At 40.9% G+C, this 20,170-nt stretch overlaps 1 protein-coding gene and 1 long non-coding RNA gene across 2 annotated transcripts in view; one reads left to right on the plus strand and one right to left on the minus strand.

Moving 5' to 3' along the window:
* Nucleotides 1-4,924: 4,924 nt before the first annotated feature.
* On the minus strand, nt 4,925-9,573 carry LOC112541985 (uncharacterized). The gene is made up of 3 exons (XR_003085901.2): nt 9,107-9,573; nt 8,164-8,247; nt 4,925-5,673 (listed from the first exon to the last, which is right to left on the minus strand). It is a non-coding gene; the product is annotated as an uncharacterized LOC112541985 (long non-coding RNA).
* An 88-nt stretch (nt 9,574-9,661) lies between these two features.
* Nucleotides 9,662-20,170, plus strand: part of FAM107B (family with sequence similarity 107 member B) — a 63,840-nt gene continuing 53,331 nt past the window's right edge. The window contains exon 1 of the mRNA XM_088134835.1: nt 9,662-9,881. The gene's annotated coding sequence lies outside the window, so the exon portion shown is untranslated. The remainder of the gene's footprint in view (nt 9,882-20,170) is intronic.

Here is a 20,170-nt window from a genome sequence, read left to right on the forward strand (position 1 = left end):
AACAGACATAAACCCAGACTTGCTATTTCAGCTGGGTCCCCAAAGGCCAGAACAAACAGGAGCCATGTAGGGAAAGAGGGAAATTGACAGAGGGGTCCACAGGACCCAAAGCTGTCATCAAAATGACAAAAGCAGTGTTGTGACATTCAGTGCAAACTCCACCTCTTTTGTATGTGCATGCAACATTACGATGCAGGTACAAAAGGGAGAGCTGGCGTCATGATGGCACGACTCTGCTTTTGGCATTTGCCCTGGGGGGCGGGGGTTGATGCCTCTGGAATTTGGTCTGCCTCATACTTGAGTTCCAGTGATCCTGAAGTTTCTGCAAATACGGCCAATTTTTTAATCCATTGCAGCAACTGGGAGACAATTGCAGCTCTGAAAATCTCAACGTTTTCTATTCCTCCCACCTTCATGTGTGGGAGGCCTTTTGCACATCCAGATGTGGCAGGAGTTTTCTAAATCTTGACTGTGCTCTGGATCTGGGAAAGCAACATCTACAAGCTTCCCTGTGGGGTCCTTTCCAGTAGGAGGTATAGTGTTGGAAAAGAGGGGAGTGAATGGTTTCTCTTAAACTATTTAAATAATGTTGAGCTTATAAAATGCATTTAGCTCCTTCTCCAGTAATTGCAAAGCATTCTATGCAATCAGATCCTTTCTAATTATTTGGCACATGCCTGTGGGAGACCACTTCAAATTTTATTGCATAATTTTTTCAAACTTTTTTAGTTTTCAACATTTATTTCTCTTTTTTCCCCACCTCCCACATGCTAGAAGTCCTGGATGTTACATTAGATAGTTGGTCACCTTCCTCTTAATCTTTTCCTCCAATTCAGCACATTCCCATGATCTGAGAGACCCTCACAAATTCTCAAACCTTCATATTGTTAAGAGGGGTGTCTGCAGGGGGCGGTCCAAAATGTCAAGATGGTGACCGCAATGGTGTGGTTGGAGCATTGTCTGTTTATGTGGGTTACACATAAAAAAACAGAGCTTCAATTGCACTGTTGCGGTCACCATCCTGACTTTTTTGAACATATTCTGCAGACACTCTTGGCTGTTACCCTGTTTCCTGTTGAACACATCAGTCAATTTAGAATGCTTTATTTTTAGTTTGTCCATGGTATGAGTGGTTTCTGAAAAATGAATGTGTATGTGTGCTCATTTATGCATGTTGCCATGGACACATGACTGCATTTTGTGACCAGTTTGAAGAAGTGACACACAAAGGTACAACGTCTGTCTACAAATTTGAACAGGCACATACTATTTATGTGCAAATGTTTACAAATTCAAAAGAATAAACATTTCTTGGAGCAAGGAGTCCCCATTTTTGTTTTTGGCATTTTTCCCCCCACCTTTCCTTGCAGACTTTTAGCTCAGAAATAATTTTAGGTCTCCTTGAATGCATTGTACGTTTGAGATTCTCCCCCTCCCCCCAGATTTAATATCCAAGTCTGGGGACTGTAAAGTCCATTCCAAACCCCTTCTCTTTCATTCCTGTAGGTACTTCCTGGTTGATCTGGAGGTGTATTTTAGAACGTTGCCTTGCTGAAATATCTAACCACTTTGCAGCTTCAATTTCTTCATTAACTGGGACATGAGCTTCTAGGATATATCAATATTAAGTTGAATCCCGCCTTCCTTCCTTCCTTCCTTCCTTCCTTCCTTCCTTCCTTCCTTCCTTCCCTCCTCCCTCCCTTCTTTTTCTTTTTTTCTTTCTCTCTCTTTCTTTCCCTCCCTCCCTCCCTTCCTTTTTCTTCTTCACAGTATTTCCTGTGCCGCTGGCTACCACACAGCCTCATAGTACAGCAACCCCGAGCTTAGGGGTTGGCAATGTGTTCTTCTCTTCAAATGTATCACTTTTGCACACTCTCTCTCTCTCTCTCTCTCTGCCCCCCCCCCCTTCCAAAAGTATCTTGTGTGGTTGTGGCCAAACAGTTCAAATCTTGCTTCATCAGTCCAAAGCACTTTTGTTCTAAAACATTTCAGGCTTATCAAGGTTTTCTTTTGCTTATGTGCTTTAGATAATAACTTTTGTGATGAGATTGGAGACAAGGATTCCTTCTGACAGCTCTCCCATGCAGGTCATTCTTGTATAAGCAATGCTGTACTATGGATCTGTGGACAACTATTCAAGCATCAGCAAAACTTTTCAACAGGTTGTTTGGCAGTGATCTGTGGGTTGTTTTGCATGTCAAGGCAGTTCTAGCAGAGATTTTTCTTGGTCTTCTAGCTCTTGCCTTGACTTCAAAAGATCCATGCAATATTTATTATTTTATTAGCAATGTTTCTTACAGTTGAAAGTGTTAGTTGAAAGCATTCAGGTATTTTGCATAGCCTTTCCTTTCTTTTTAACAGAATTATCCTCATTTTCAAATGTTTGGATAGAGGAACCTAGGCTTGTTGAAAATAGTCAGCACAACAACCATAAATGAGAGATGAGAAGGATGCCTGAGAATATTTATTCACCTGTGGAATTGTCTTCACCTTATTGTACAGGAGGCCTAATGAATCAATCATCTTTATTAATAACTTTATTGTACATACAATTAAAGAAGCTCTAAATCAGCTGGAAGGGTATCCAAATCTGGTATGCTGTTTTCTTATTCTGGATCTGTAAAAACCTGGACATAAGCAGTAACCATGCATTCAAATGCAATGATACTCTGATCAAGAATACGGAGGAAAGAAAGAAACAGGAACATCTCCTCTAACTGTATTTGGGAACGGCTTAGTTCAAGACGATGCCTTCTCCAGTTTGCAGGGATTTGTATAATCATGTCTCTATGATGAACTGGTGTAAATATTCTGAAGAGTAAGTACCGGTCTTATTCCAGGCATTACTCCAAGTTTTATTTTGAAACTCTAGAAATGGGAAGAAGCTCATATGATTTCCCCTCCCCAAATATATATCTAGCTTTATATGTTTATACGGTTTATAGTTCAACAAACTTGGGTTTAATTTTGTGTGCTGATTGAGAAACAAATCAGTGGCTGTTTCTCATGATGTTTGAATTCACTCTCCCTACAAAATAGGTGTTTTATTTATTTGTTGGATTTCCTCTGAGTAACATTATGCCAATCATAGCATTTGAACAAAGGAGAGCAATATTTTGGGGATGGTGGTTGTATCTGGAATGTAAGAATATTGTGGCTATCTTAAGAAAAACGGCTGGCACTGAACACCCACTCCCTGGTCAAATTGCTCCCTGTCACCTCTCTGAATGGTCTTGCTCATTCTCCTCTGGGTAAGTAGGTACATTCTGGACAAAGCTGTAGCCACCTACCTGCCATCTATTTCTGTCGCTCCTAGAAAACAGAATTGTTAAGTGTTCTGGTAAATTAAGATAATACTGGAACCTAGTGTTTTGCTTCACAGCATCCCCACTTCCTATTCAATTATTTAAAACGGGAAAAACCTAAAGTCAGGTGGGACAAGGAAACTGCTGGACATCAGAGGAGATGGTTTGCATGGCTTCCATGGGCCTTGTCTATCCACTTGCACCTAATCACAACACAAACACGCTTGGGCAACATCTTTTGCTTCCATATTCCCATGTTGCATTCATCTCATCCCCATTCAAGTTGCTTGAAATAACTGTTATTTTTTAAGATGAGATGACTTGACTGTAATTAATATTCCTCTTTAATACATTTGTTTTCTTATGTAAACAAAGGGAACAATTTGCCAAAAGCTTTATTTGTGGTCTCCTGAAACTCTTCAGAGATTGCTTCAGAACTGTAGTTTTAGAGTGCCAGAAGAACCATATTATTTTAAGTATAATGTGGTTACAGAGGTATCCATAGCTACTGGCAATAGCATTGGCACTGATGATGTTACCTAGTCGGGTAATGAAATGTCTGCAGCCAAACAACCAAGCTCAGAGAGCACCAAGGACTCCACAGTTCAACCCTGACCTACATATATTCTCTTATATTGGGATGATATCAAGAACATGGAACATGTTTTGTGACCTCACAACACAAGATTTGCCCTTTCACACAGAGCTTTCACAGAGTAATTGTTTTAGTTTTTCCAGGAAAAGCAAGTCAGGAATGTTTTCATTTCCCTTTGTGAGTAATGGAGATGTATATATTACATTCATAAAAGCAACATTTTTAGAGACACTTTGTGTGGTTCACTGCGTAGCCTAATGACTGACTTTTATCATAAAAGAATACAAACATGGAACACGCTGCCTAACTTAGTGTACAAAGCATGACATTGGAAGGAATGGATACAGATTGACTAAACTTCCAGTTGTGTGTCCAGGAAGAGCCATTCTATAGCACCTTTAGTTCAAGATAAAGCTTTAATAATAGCACTGTTACTTACTGTGTATTATGGTCTGCCAACGTTCAGCTCCCATTTATCTTAGCAGGTAATAGTCAGAGGAGGTTGACCTTTTTCCATTGCTGACCTGTTCTTATAGATAGGAGGTTATCATTTTCTAAGCAAGTTAAATGAAAAAGACAATCGGGTCTTCTGGATTCCCGGTTATGTACTTCATTGGGACAGAACTGACACTGTGGAATATTGGCCTTGGACTGGAGAGATCTGAATTCAAATCTTTTTTGAAGCCCATCAAAAAACCTTGAGTAAGACATTGTCTTCCAGCCCAAACCACTTCATGGGGAAGTCTAAATGCTGCCCTGAGCACCCTGCAGAACAGCATACAAACATTTCACCAGACCAAAACTCATTTCAATGATTTACAAGTGATTATGATATTGACCCGAAATGTTATCGATATACATGTTTACATTTCGGTAAACATTTGTCATTTTAATAACATCAGTGTATCATGTAATTAAATCCTCATAAAGCATTCATTATGGCAGTTTTCTTGCTATACCAGGAAAAAGGAAATCTCCCTGTATTGTTTTTATTAAAAACAAAAATGTAGGTGCATACAGAAAATTAAGCCATGCCTCATAAAACAGTGGTAGCATTTGGTATAGATGACTGAATCATCAGTCTCTTCAACTTAGCTTTCTGAATTATTTTACTGATGAGACGTATTGGCTGTCTCCTGATTAAATTACATTTTAAATTGTGCTTCTGATTTATCTTTCTTTGTTGTGGCTAACAGTTTGGAGTGCCACCTTTGGGATGAAAAAGCAGGACATAAAGCCAATAAATAAAATCTTAGTTAAATAGGTAAAAGCTTTTTATTTACAGTGGATGCTGCTTCTTCATGGATGCAAAACTACCTTGAAATTTTGTCTGACTTACAGAGTGATATATAGCACCATAAAATGACATTGCTTGTCCTTTTTAATGACCGAGTAATAAATGGGTCCAGTAAACATTCTTCTTAAACTAATATAGTAGAACCACTTCCTGACACCCAACATTATCCATAAATTCCATATGCTTGAACTAGGATGATGTTAAAGAGAGGGAATCTCTTTCAACCATCTGCAAAGTATTCCATCTATGTAAATGAAACATGTATTGTAATTTTTACTGTGTCCAGCAACACTTTGTTTCCCTCGGAAAGCTTGATTGATTGACTGTTTGATTGTCTCACCCTTGGATCATGAATGAGGGAAACATTCTTAATGGACTCCCCTTGGCTTACATCCACATATCGATCTATTTTTGGAATGCTTGTTTCTTGGCATGGAGAATTATTCGTGATGTCCAGAACTTGCAGTAGATTTCTGCTACAATGAAAAAAAGTTAGGTAATTATAGCTGCAGTGATGAATCATATCAGTGGGCAATGCATGTGATTTTGCCATACTCCTGAGCATTTCTGTTTACTATATGTATAGCTACTTTATCTTACTCATGCCCACTAGGGAGCCCATGTTTTCAATTGTAATCGTAGGTAATTGCATGAGGCATGAAAAATTAGATCAGGTTTTATAATGAGACTATAGCAGCAGATGCTTTTAAATTGAAGGTACAGTGAACTCTTTCATCTAGATTGTCAGTTATTTACACCAAGGAAGGTGAGAAAGAATTCTGGTGAGAACATTTGATGGGATGCTAAGCTTTGAAGGGCCATCAGAAACATACATCTATAGTCCCACAGAAGCCTGACTGTTTCCTCTAGCAGCTAAGAAAATGAAAAATCCACATATATATAGATATTGTGAGATTTATTTACTCATATCACGTTAGCTCAGTCATCTTTCATCTAAAAGATAAATGGTTTGTAAAAATAATATTCCAATTTCATACCATATTTTAATGCAGGTTTCTTACTTGTATCTGAGCCATCTCAGATCTTCCCTTCCTATTCTCCAGCCAGGGAATATCTGAATAGTTTACAATAAATGAACCTTTGCCCTCATCGTAATTTCTGTTTATTTATATTTATATAAATATGTACTTTGTTGTATCTGCATTGTTGAAGGCAGGACCCTGCCTCATATGTTTCAAAAACCTAGTACAGAATAACTGAAATGTATTCCATAAATGATTAAGGGGTTTTGCATGATTAAATTAAAGATGATTAAGTAGAGCTCATTGATTGAGCACAGAGCTTTTTTGGCTCACTGCAATGTGGTCGAAATTCCTTTATATTTTGAAAATATAAAGAAGAAAATTAAGTAATAGCCTTAAAAAATTAGGGACATCAAAATGGTGCTTTCCACAACCTTCAACTCATACCTAAACCACTTATGAATTCAATCTGGGAGATGTTTTGGACTCCACTCTCCGCGAAAGGGAGTGCAGTGAGGAGACCAGAGACAGGCATCTTCAGTGGTTGCCCCATCACAGAGGTCTGGACAACCCTCACCTTTTGATTTTTTGGAAGGTGGTAAAGACTCTTGCCTTCTGCCTAACATTTGGGGCTTAACTCTTTGTTTGTTACAACAGGTAATTTTTTTCTATTTATAAGTTTTCTTTTCCCTCTCATTGATTTCATCTGTGCTAATCAAATATTTTCACAGCTTAATAGAGACGTGTCTTGACTAGAAATTGGGTATGAAATGTCTTATAGTATTCTATTAGCAAAGTAGAATACATTAGCCATAAGGTATTTTAAGATCTGCTGGTTATTCAAGATTTGTTGGTTATCCACCTGAATTTTGATTTGTATATTTTTTTACTGTATTTTCTATATTCTTTTAAATTGGTATTTGTATCAGTATTTTTTTTCTTTTTAAATAATCATAATAATGTAAAAAAATTTAGAAGCTTAGTGTAATTTTTTCAAAAAAATTCTTTTCCTAATTTTTCACTGGTCTAATTAGAGCCTCTTGAGTTGTATTGGAAGCTTAAGAGCTTAACTTGTGGTTTTTATCTCAATGCTATGGACTGTGAATGGTTTAAAGTCGCATGGATGCGGGTGGGATGTAATTTTTGAAGAAAGTAAACAAATATAGTAAGATTTTTTACTTGCTAATTGCACAATAGCATTTTCTTCTTCTCAAAAGTCAACATCTACTACAATTGTACTAATAACTGGTCTGACGGGATCTCCAAATTCACCTTTCTGTTTGCTTTATTTACAATGTACACATGAAAGGAATCCATCACAAGACACAACAAAAATCAAGTATAAACTAGAAAAATAGCAGAAACGAGGAATTAGGAAGAGATGGAGGAAATCTGTATTTGACCGTCTCTGAAATGGAAGTAAGAAAGTGGCTTAGTAGAGCTCAATCCATAGGGATCCCGTGCAAGCCGCAACATCACGTGCATCGTGACATCATTGCACCAATCGCATAATTTACACTATTTATGCTATGACGTGAGAGCCGGGTTGGTGTAACAGTTACGGCACCAAGCTAGAAACCGGGAGGCTGTGAATTCTAGTCCTGCCTCAGACACAAAGGCAGCTGGGTGACCTTGGGCCAGTCCCTCCCTCTCAGCCCTAGCAAGGAGGCAATGGCAAACCACTTCCAAAAAACCTTGCCAAGAAAACTGCAGGGACTTGTCCAGGCAGTTGCCAGGAGTCAAAAAACTGACTTGAAGGTACATACGCATGCTATGATATGATGTCCATAATGACCTCCCCTGGCAATGCCTCCCTCCAAACTGGACTGCTAAGGATGGGTGCCAGTACCGAAAATGTCCTTACTCCATAGGTCAACCAACCAATCATAATTAATCAATAAATCATAATTAAGAAGCCAGTCTATAATTTTCTTGCCAACAAGCAGCTGCTAGTGCAAAGGGCCCATTTCCAGTATATCTTACCATTTGCAGGGCAACGTTGCTCTTTAGACAAGTCAATACTTCTCTCATTGCCTAAGACCAAACATCAGTTATAAAGTAGGATTCCTTAAAGAAAAGAATAAAGGCAAGGAATGTTCTTATAGTACTAAGTAGCAAAATAGGAAAAAAATGAAAGCTAAGTAGGGGTAGTCTGGTTTGTATTTAGATGGGCAACCATGAGGCTTTGCTAGGAAGGCAGGCTTAGTATCTAAGCCAGTGTTTCTCACCTTGGCAACTTTAAAATGTGTGGACTTCAACTCCCAGAATTCCCCAGCCAGCTGGGGCTGGCTGAGGAATTCTGGGAGTTGAAGTCCACACATCTGAAAGCTGCCAGGGTTGAGAAACACTGATCTATAGTGTTACTATTCTTTTGGTCAATGACTGTAAATTTAACAAAAAATGAAACTTGTAGTTACACATTGTGATCCCAGGAAAGATGTCAAACTGGTTACCATTTTCCTTCTCTTACCTCCATCAGCTGATGAAAAGCTAGATTAGATTTTAAGGATGACTATGTTACATTTTGCTTTTTTTAAAAAATGAAGTAATAATGAGATCATGCAGAGTCAAAATCATCCCTTAATGATGGGATAACTGATGGAACCATTTGGGTTCCTCTCCAAAAGGCATTCATGCTGTGGGGAAAAACCAACTTTAGTGGCTAGGCTCACACAGGATGCTAAGCCAGAATTAACCATGGCTTGTTGGAGCAAGCCAAATTTGCATCAAGCCGCCATGTTGAATTAAAAAAACACTTTCCAGCTGCAGACAATGCATGAATCCAGCTGAGTTGAATAGGATTCAAGCACGTGGGGGTAAAGTTGGCTTCTTGACTGCCCCAATAATTTAAATTCCCCATTAGAATTTAAGGAGACGTGGCTTCCCAATGAACACGCACGGGAGAAACGCGGCCAGGCATGCTTACTCGGGAGTAGGGCTACCTCCAGCAGCGGCCGGCGATGGTGTAAATCACCGCTGCTGGCACTGGGACGCTTTCCGAGTCTGTCCCACTGATTCAAGCCAGGCTTTGTTCGGGCAGAGCGCCCCCCCCCCCGCGCTTCACGTAGGCGAAGCTCCATTGAATTCAATGGGGACCTCCTTCCAGCGCTCCGAGTTGCCTCGCCAGGCTCTCGAGCGGCCGAACCTGCCGAGGCGCGTCGAAAGGGCGCCTCCGTCTGAGCCTGCTCGGGGGCTCCCCAGGCGTCCCCCCGGGCCGGCGGCCGCACCAGACACAGCTGGCCAGCCCTGGTTAATTAAGCCCCGTCGCTGGCTCCCCTCCTCCGGAGGAGCCCCGCTTCTTCCCAGCGCCTGGGGAAACAAAGGAACCCCACCGGCCGAGACACAAAAGCTCCCGAGCTGCCAAGCGAGGCGCAGCGAGGATGAGCGGGGGGCTGCTCGCTTGGGGGGGGGAGAAAGAGGCGGAGCCCTGTCCCGTGACTCAGCAGGCGGGCGCGCGGCTCCGCCCCGCAGCCCTTACAAGGCGAGCCTCTCGGCCGGGCAGTAGGAAGGCTGGCGCGGCGGCGGTGGGGCGTGCGCTCTGGCAGCGGGGAGAAGCCAGCGCACCCGGCAAGCGAGTCACCGGCCGGGCCGAGGAGAAGCGCCCCTCGGCTCTTGCTGAACCAGGGGAGGAGCGAAGACAGCCCCTCTCGGCCTTGCCCGCTTCGGAGGAAGTTTTTCCCCTCCTTCCTTTCTTCTTCCCGGTAAGGCTGAGCCGCTGCGAATTAAGGTGGGGGCTTGGGGGGAGGAGGCAGGGGGTCTTTCTCCATTACTTTGCGCACAAAGACGCGCTCTCGGGTGGAACGGGGAGGGCGACGTGCGGGTGCTGGGAGGGAATGGAACGGAGGGGACTTGAAGCTCTCCAGATGTGGAAACGGCCAGCCTTGGCGGCGGTGGGGGAGGATCGGTGCTCGCTGCCTTTCCTGCCGCCCCGATGAATGGCAGAGGCGCACCCGCGGCGAGGGGGGCGTGCGAGCGCTCCGGCGAGGGCAGCCGTTCCCCCGGCGCTCTCGGGAGGCATCTCCCCCCTCGGCGCTTTGTCGGCGGCGTGACTCTGGCACCGGCGTTGGGCGCGGCGGGCAGGAGATCGGGGCGCCTCTCGCGCGTGCCCCGAGAGATGCCGTGGCCGAAGAGGTCAGGACAAAGGCGAGAGGTCCTGGCGAAGGCTCAGGCTGCTCGCCGGCAGGCGCCGCGCCGAACGTGGGGAGTTTCCGAGCCACGCTTTGGGGAACGTCTGAAAAGCGGTGGCTTTCCCCAACCTCGGCGGCCGGAGCTCTTTTGCTCAGCCCTCCAGGGCTACGTTCCATTTTCTCCTTGCCTTGGGTGGCTCCTACTGCCTTGGCAGTTTAAAAAGCTTCTCGGGTGCCATCCGGCGCTCAGATACACCCCCCCCGGAGTTGCCCCCTTCCTCCACCTTTTAAAAACTTTATACTGTAACTGCGCCTCGCCACTTTTGCGCACTCAAAGAACCTCTTAGAACCATAGGCGAGATCAAGTAGCTAGGAGCAGACCCTTTGAGGCTCTTGGGTGGGGTGGGGAGAGAGGCTGCTTCCCAGGCACAGTTATTCCCCCCCTTTTGTCCGTAATAGGCTAGCCTTTGGCAAAGACCACCTGTGAGCAGACTCTTCTATTCCCTTTCTCCCACCATGTGGGTCATAAACACCATTTTCCTTTTGACCATCCATTTAGTTATTTCCTTACTCCTGAATGTCTTCTGTTTTTCTGCATTTCAACCTCTGAATTACTATATTAGAGGGTTTTTTTAAAGCACGCATGGAAACTGTAGTTGGTGGTTCTGGGTTGTGTTCCAAACATAAATCTTAAATAGAACTGTATTCCCCTCCCCCCACTTAATCAAATACATTTGAACTTAATTTGGAGCTTCAATGTGATGAGTTGCGGGTGTGTATATATGGACTTCAAGTATGAAGGGTTTAATTGCTGCATGTGTTCAGCATATGGAACCCAGCCCTAACAGCAGGAACGCAGCACAGCATAGGAGCGTCCCTTAATCCAGTTGTTTCACATCCTGTAGTAAATGCTGTGCCTGTATTTTCCTTTGTCTTTGGGTCTATACATTGTGGATTGTTTGTCTGATATTCCCATTATGGCAGATTTTTACATTCCATTGGTTACTGTTTGCAGGGCATCTGCGCCAGAAAATGATTGTCCCTTGAAATGTCAAACTATTTTGTAACTCTGGTTTGAAATAGCATGGACGCAGAACTTTCAACCTCATGTCATCAGTAAACACCAAAACTCTTGCTGGGTCAACACTACTTCAGCAATTGCCTTGCCTTTGACAGGTGTTCTCACTTAAATTGTCCCTGAACTTCAAATCACAGTTTGATCATGGTGCTTCATTGTTAATGGGGTTGTCCTCCATGAGTTGCTGTAATCTACCACTAATCTAGGTTTTTTTTTCTGTGGCAGGAGTTCAGCATTATGTCTGGTGATGGTGATTTGTATGACTAAATGTGTTCTTGCACTTTCTAACATTTCAGAAAGCTGAGCGGAAACAGATCTAGCTTGCATTTGGATGGAAGACTACTCAAAAATGCTAGAGCTGTTAGTAGGCTAGACTGAGTAGTTAAAATAAACTTCCAGGAGCAGTGTTTCTCTACCTTGGTAACTTTTAAGATGTCAGGACTTCAACTCCCATAATGCTGGCTGGGGAATTATGGGAATGCTGTCCTGGAGGAAGGAAAAAAACTATTTCCATATTGTAGCCATGAACTCACCAAGGGTCAAGTTCACCTGAAAGGTGGCTCTAGTTGATCATTGCATGAAATTGAATTTTCCATTTTAGAATGACCTCCATTGGTACAGCTTAGTCTCTCTTAAGAAAATGATTCTTTATCTCTTTCGCCTTTAAACAAATAACCCTTATTTTTTTTTATCCCTACCTCTGGTTCCCCACCCAAGTAAAATATGCCTATATTAGCAAAAGTCAAAATGACAAGAGTCCACTTGTCCTTTAAAAAGCAAAAGTTATAAATTCTCCTTCAGGAGAATTTTTTTATTAACAGTTACAATGGTTTTGTTCCAGGTTATGCCTGTTTGCGTTAAAGAAGTGATATAGGAGTATTTTTAACTACTGGTTTCAATCACGGAAGCAGAGAAAATGGTTCTAGGTTCATACTCTATTTTATTTTGCTTTTTTAAAGCTTGCATCTTTGATGTCCTTTCACCCTATCCAGCACATCCCTTGGTTGTTCTTGATGGGAGAGGATCTGAATTGTAGCTGTGTACACACACGTACAACACACAGACCCAGAAGAGAGCCACAGGAAAGGAAAGACTCAGCTAAAACCCTCATGTATTAAAGCCACACTTGGTTATCTATGGAAGAATCAGAACTGCTAGGCATAGATTTGCTCATGAATGTCATCTCTACTTGCAAGGGTTTTTTTTTTTTAAACTGCAAACATGATTGCTTAGAGGAAGCAGATGCACAGAGAGGAAGTGAATTAATTCATATGCAGAATACTATACAAGCATAAAACCGTCAGGAACTTCTGAAGCTGAGCTATAGAGACAAAACCGTTGAATTGTGTTTTGTGTTCTTTTGAAACTTCACTTCTTCTCTTTGCTGGCAAACTTTCCTTCGTAACAGCTTTAATTTACTTCGCTAAATTGGAAGTGCTAACTTTCAACTGGAGTTAACTTTGGCCCATTTTGTATCTTAGCAGCTTCAAGAATGGCTAATTTTAGAGAGCTGAACCTGCAGAAAATGTACAGATACTTTACAAGAAGAAGAAAAAAAGCCTGTTGACAGGTGCAGGATGGAGTGCTTTGATCATGCTGAGAACTCCACATTATAAGGAAATTTAGTCTGATAGCCTAATATTGTGTGAAGTACATATACATGAATTGGGTTTTTATCTAATTCAGTTGCCCTGAGCATAGCGTGGCTGATTTAGGTAAACATCAGCAATGTTTTTATTTTTAGTGTCATGCATATAAGGTATCCAGTGTTTGTTAGAACGTGGCATTGTCTTACAGAGCTGGATACAGGGTATTGTAAACCACTTGTATAAAGAGGGTGTTCAAAGGTTGGAGGGAACATCTTAGGAATGCAATCAGGTCTCCCACAGAACTCGCTGAAATGGGCTTGAGATGCATCACAGGTTAAATGATGTATTTACTATATTGGTATAGGTTAATGAAAGCTGATATCTCAGGTTTGTCCTAGTTTAGGCTTGCACAAATGGATGTTGAGTCCAACATTCCATTTCCTGTTCTAACTCTTATTTGATATTCAACAGGGACAATAAATAATTTGACCTAAATGTAGAATTTCTTTGAAAGTTCTTGAGAAGCACAGTGTCAGGAAGATCTGTTACAGTGATTATAGTTGGAAAATGATTATTTTTGGCATTATCAAAGGTGTGGCATAAAATCTCTTCCAGTGGAAACATACTCGCTGTACTCCTATGTAAGCTTGCAGTTAAAACTTACATTAAAATCAGTGGGTACTTTATCCTGGACCCAAATATGAACTAATATAAGATATACTAGATAGAAGGAACTTGATTCAAGGTTCAGTGCAGGTCTGCTGAGCAGCAGAAGGTCTGTATTAATGAATAACTTAAGTGCAGTCTTGCCCAAAGCAGTGTTCTCCAGATGTTTTGGACTTCCTATAATTTCCAGTTGGGGTGGCTGAAAAAATTACCATGGTGAGCTAGGAATTCTGGAATTTGAAATGCAGCCCCTTGGGGAAGATTATGTTGGAGGGTATGTGATAGAAAGGAGCTGAGGCCTTAAGTGGGATTCTTTGTTCATGGGGAAAATAGAGATCAACGTACCCACCCACCCACCCCTAAATGAGAACAAACTATAAGTGCATCTGTTTCCATGTCTGGTTCTTTTACTGCCATCTCCTTGATAATTGTCATCTTTTAAGCATGTTCCAGTGCATGCATAAAACTGGAACAATATTGAAGTATGGTGGCATTATCATGGTTGAGAATGAGATTATTAATTATGGTTGTGCATACTTTGAAAATACTTTAGAAAAAGTACTTCAGAACTTGTGTGAGCACAGCTTTTGTCTGCTACTCCAAAGCAGTCATGACCTTTGTCCAGGATTCTGTGTGAGCCTGAAAATGCAGCTACTTTAAAAGTTGCATTAGTCAACTCATTAAAGTAGACACATTTTTTTCAGGCTTGTGTGGAAACCTGAAAGGATACAGCTGCTTTAATGAGTAGCAGAGAGAGGTGCTTGTTCATGCAAGTACCAAATGACTTCTTTAAAACCACTCACAGCCATACTACTATTGTATGAGGGTGGAATGGCCTCTTTGTTAAAGAGGTGGGGGAGGGAGACTTTTATTTCTCTTCTGAATTCCTGAGAGCCAAAATGCTCCCCCTTAGCCCATCTCCCTCTTCTCTTAGCCCGTCTTGGGGTCCACGCTTTTCAAAACATCTGAAATAGTTGGCGTACCCTTATTACAACCTAATATGTAGTTGAGGATCTCTTAAGCAACTGAGAGTCAGAAACTCTTGATCTTCTCTCTTTGCTTTACCCTAACAAGCAGATCTCCAAGATCTGAAGTTGAGGCCTTTCCTAGCCCTCCTAGGCTCATTTCTGCTTTAGGGAATATTCAACTTGTGGTCCTCCAAAAATTGCATAAATCTACATGGAATCCTCAAGTGGGATCTTTTAGTCATCTAGTCTCCAGTTCAGGAAAGGAATCCACGTTAAAGCATCCTCAACAGATGGGGAGAGCTTCAGTGAAGGGGAACTCACAATGTCTTTGGTTTTTGATGCAAGGTGTGTTATGTTCCCATACAATGAGTACAGTCCATACCTAAGCAGGTTCTTCCAGTGTTCATTGCAAGGCCTGTGTGTGCAAAAGCAGTTTTACTCCAGATCCTGCCCGGAAGCAAAAACCCAACTAACATGTTGCAAACAATGTTATGCAATTGGGAAATGCGGCCCCAACATATCTGAAAGAAGACAAATTACAGAAGCGTGGATGTCCACCAGGGGCAGGTGGAGAAAAAGAAGTCAAGATTGCAACTGCAGATGCCATGTTGACTTTTTTGATCTACCTGCAGAGGCCTCTGCTGGACTTAGCATTTTCACAGAAATTTCCTGAGGTATAGCTTCCCTAAACCATCCTAGAAAAGAAACAGCATCAGTCAGGTAAAAATGAGTTAATTTCCTTAAATGCTGGTTGTAAAAATGCTAACAGAATGAAGCTAGTTTGCAAGAGAAGTTAAAGTTTTTTTTCAGAAATAAGCTGTACTTCAAGTTGTTTAAAGTTATTCTTTATCATATGATGCAAATGTTGCCTAGCACCTAAGAGTCTTTGAACTGAATCACAACTATTTACAAAGAAAAAGACCAAAAAAAATGGAATGGCTTTTGAAAAATTACTATTCCAGTACACTACAAGCTTTTTCATAAGTCCCTCATTATTTTCATTTTCGGTTTTTCAAATCAAATAATCTTGGAGCAGAATTCTGTCATTGGAGCTTCACGTCTGAAGTACTACAGTTCAGAGATAAGTTACTGTTGGCTTCTTATCTAGCTAATGATGTTAGTTGTATGTATTATTCTTCTGTACCAACTGATACAGAAGAATAGATACTAGATCTACCTAGTATCCTGGGAGTCATTCTTGAAAATAACCGTTGACTGGAACAGCTGAATGTGGTATAAACTGTATGCATGACACGAAGCCTTTACTGTGCCTTTCTGTATAATATTACTGTGGTTTAGTATTTGCTTACAGTATTGCTTTTGTCCTGAAAATAGGAACAGATAGTAAAAGTCTTCACTGAATATGTTGAGCAGTATCCATCTGCATGCCCAAGCTTGCACAACACTTAAACATTGACAGACGATTTTAGGATAAATACATTGACTAATGTAAGTTGCGAACAAATAAGTTAGGCATTTAGGCACCACACGCAGTTGTCCTGCATTAGAAATTTGCAGTTATTTTTTTGATCACCACTCAGATTTTCAAATGAAGATTGCCTTTGCCACTGCAGTTCATTCAGGTTCATCCTTTTGCTGCAGACAAACTTGCTTTTTTGCCTACAGTACAGTTTTCCTGTTACATTGCAGTTTTCCAAAAATGGTGTTAGGCCAAAACAATAGGGTTATTGCACATGCCTAACTGGCATCTCTGCTATTCATTGACCTATTAATTTTGCAAAAATGGTTAAAATTTGCTTCCCATAAATACTTAGAGCATTTAATAAGCAGTTTCATACAGAAATATACTTACATGAAGTAAACTACTGTTGCAATTGTATAGAGTGGTGTTTCTCAACCTTGGCAACTTTAAGATGAGTGGACTTCAACTCCCAGAATTCTCCAGCCAGCATGGCTGGCTGGGGAATTCTGGTAGTTCAACTCCACTCATCTTAAAGTTGCCAAGGTTGAGAAACACTGGTATAGAGGCTGAAACTAACAATGGATGTTTGACCAGAAACCACTGAGATTTTAGAGACAGTTGATCTTGGAAGGGAAGTGATGAGACACATGATGAAAAAAGAGCTTAAGGTTTCTTTTCTACTGTGAAAGTGTATGCTGAACAAGAACAGAGATTCTGGCGATGGCTGAAGAGTTCCTCAGAGGCAGCTGATGGCTTGAATTCATACTGCCAATTTACTTATTTGTCAGCTCAGTTGTGGAACGAGAATGGATTGTGTGCATGAGTTTGTCTTCTGCTGTGGACACTCTTCTGAAGCAGAAGTCAACTTCATGCAGTGAATGCGCTTGTGCACAAGTGCAAAAAGAGTTGTTCATCTAATTGTCTTGCCCAAAAGCACCATTAAAAAGTCTTGTAGTCGGGGTCAAAATTTGAAACTAGCAGATGGTGAAAAATGGGAAGATTACTCCTTGCTTGCTAACCTTTCATTTTAACAGCATAAAAGCAACAAAAATACTGCTTTACATGGGCAAGACTTATGCATTCACTTTTTTAAAATAACTATTAGATTTTAAGAACAATAAAAGCTAACAAAAACTAATATTAAAGAATGAGAAAGGAAAAGAATGAAAAAAGAAAAAAAGTTGAAAGTGCAAAAAGAAAGTCAATCTTTTGTACTTTTTCTGACTTTCCTCACAACAGATATAAGTATCAGCTTACACTAAGCTCTTACTCTAAGTTAACAACATAACTCATTTTTTTTATTGTCCGATATTATTTCTAATCAAGTTATACATTTACTTTCCATGCTTTGTTAACCTGGCTAGATCAGGATAATGATCTTCCTGACCTTGGTCTTGGGGATAAACATCCTATGGAAATATTTTATCTGCGCTGTAGTACATGATGCACATTCTTGTAAGCCTGGGACTAATTCTTATCAGTTTGATTGCAATCCACAATAAAAATAAGTTTTGAATTCTTTTCAGGGAGATTAATGAGGACTAGAATAGGTAGCCTGCATCCACTCAGGTTTTATGTGCCTTTTTCTCTTTTCCCACATCTGCAATCCAGGCCGATAGAAAAATTACACTTTTTTTTTTTTTTAAAGAGTCGAGTAGGATGGAACTCAACTGTTGCTTGTTGTATATAATAAAGCTTAGGGATATCTTTTATTATGCTTTCTGAGAACTTAAATGTTGCAGAGTGGAATAATTCTCAGACCTGGTGAGATGGGGTTGGTTCCATTTCACCAATCTTAGCTGATCTTGAAAAGCTAAGCAGGAATGGAGCAGGTTTAGATAGGAGAACACCAAGAAGTCTCAGGGCTGTAGGTTAGACTGTGAAGTTGAAAAAGCATCCTGAATGAGGAAAACAGCAAACCAGTTCTGTATTTCTGCCCAGAATATTGTGTGAACATTTCCCTGTAGTCATCACAAAAGCATCTCAAATCAAAGGAGACTCTGCTGTATCTTTTTAATTGTTCTCAGCTTCACTTTCTTCAGAACTCTTTCAGTATCACCAGTCATTCAGATAAGCGGAGTTACTGCTAGGACATTAAAGATCCACATCTTTTCAGTAGAAGCATCTAGTCAGTGCTTTCCTGATCAATAATGTTGTTTAAGAATTGCATAAATTATGGCAGCATGAAAGAGGGACTGTGAAGGAAACAGGGTACAAATCACAGATCCCAGTCTAAAAAACACTGAGAAGTTGATAACCTTACATTATAAATCAGTTGTTCTCTTTGGAATAATATCTACCAGTCAAGAAATCTCATGCCAGCTACTATTTGGCCAAGAGTCTGGGAAAAATGCTTTGGAATGTGTTTTTCCATGGGAACCCAGATATAAGAATGATCTCTGGCAAGAATATATATGTATGTATATGCTTGGCTTGGGGAAATGTAACATGTGTTCCTATCTGGTGAGCAGGCACTATTGACCTGTGCTTTAGATAGAGCAGGTTAAGCTGGAAACTTGAGGGTACAATGATGATTTGAGCTCTGCAGCATGGTGACACAGTTGACAGTTTTGCATACAAGCCAGCCAGTTTGCATATTCTTTGCTGTATGGATCTGCATTTTCTCTCCATTTTGTTCCCTGCAGGGTTGGACGCAGCCAGGTCACATTCTCATTTCAAACTTACCAGTTGACTTTAATATGTCTTGCTAAGCGGGCCGCTAGGTCTGAGTAAGACTGGGATTGCTAACTATGTTTCTTTCGCTGTCTGGGCAATAGCTGGGAGTGTAGGGGCTTTTCAGAGGGGAAAAAATACTTGGGGGAATTTCTTTAAAAAGTTAAGTAATTTTAGTTCTTTCCCGCACCTTTTTGTGCCTTGAAATTAGGAGTCTTATTACTCTCCCAACTTGTTGAATGTAGGAGCCCAATAGAATTATGCCCATATCTGATGAAGAGGGTCTGTTCTATGTTGTTGATTCAGGATTAGTATCGGTACCATTTGAAATATGGCAGTCATTAAAAATCTAAAAATAAATCGAGGTATGGAGGATCCTGTTTTCCTTGCTTGTCCTAAGGATAGAGAACAGTGCAGCAGCTAAAGCCATTATTATATCTTTGTGATGGGCAATAGTTGGGTTAATAAAGTGCCATAAGACCAAAAGGGAAAAGGTCAACACGTTTATTGCTATTCTGAGTAAATTTATGAGCCAAGGAAGATATTAGGCTAAGGCAGCTAAAATTGCATTGCAGATTTTTTTCTCCCAAAGCTTCTGTTTAATTAAGTGTAGGATGTTCAGAGGACATCAGTGGTCAGAATATTGCAGAGTTGGGGCCATGCTGGAAAACCCCATTATGCCTTTGTACTGCATTTATGGGATGAAAACTGTTTCAATCAAATTTGTATTGATTTACAAAGCTGTTATGAGATAGATGTAAGAATTGCAATGTAAGAATTGAAGAGTGACAGCATAAAGTAAGTTGTTGGGCTGCAGGTCTCCCTTTGGAGACCTTTGGGTTAGTACCTGGGGCCATCCATGGGGGGTGTCAACATCTGCCAGAAAGTGGGTGTGGTTTTCCAATTGAAGCCCTGCCTCTTCGTATATGTAGTTTCAGTCATGATCTCACATCCACCATCTGGCAGATGGTGACAGCTCTGGCTGCCCTTGTCAGCGTCCAGATGTTTGATCATCTTCACTTTTTACCTTTTTTTCCTTTGAGGACTGACAGTTTGAGGGTTTAGTCATTTGAGATAAACAAGAAGATTGACACCTGTCTGATACAATACAGAAGTGCCATCCACTTACAGTACATTGATGGGTTAATTTTTAGATGTCCCTATTACAGAAATAGTACCACCCAAGCTTTCTCAGCCAGAGGAGAAAGTTTCCATAGTAATGCACTGCAGTATATTTTTAATTAAAGACGTAGTTGCTTTTTGAGCTGCAGTAAGGTTTTTATTTGAAATAATTTTCAGGGTGGGTTGAACTAGGTGTTCCTTGTGGTCCCTCTATGATGCTGTGTCTCAGCCAAACTATCCCATATTTGTACTAATATTGTGTCCCCAAGAAATTCCAAATGAAATAGGCTTTTCTTTCTCTCTCTCTCAGGATGCTTTAGAATTTCTTGAAAAGTTCTTCCAAA

This window comes from Python bivittatus, unplaced genomic scaffold (assembly GCF_059951505.1).
Source record: "Python bivittatus isolate LINGU-HERP-01145 unplaced genomic scaffold, Pbiv_v1 ctg000120_np1212, whole genome shotgun sequence".
Taxonomy (NCBI): Eukaryota; Metazoa; Chordata; class Lepidosauria; order Squamata; family Pythonidae; genus Python; species Python bivittatus.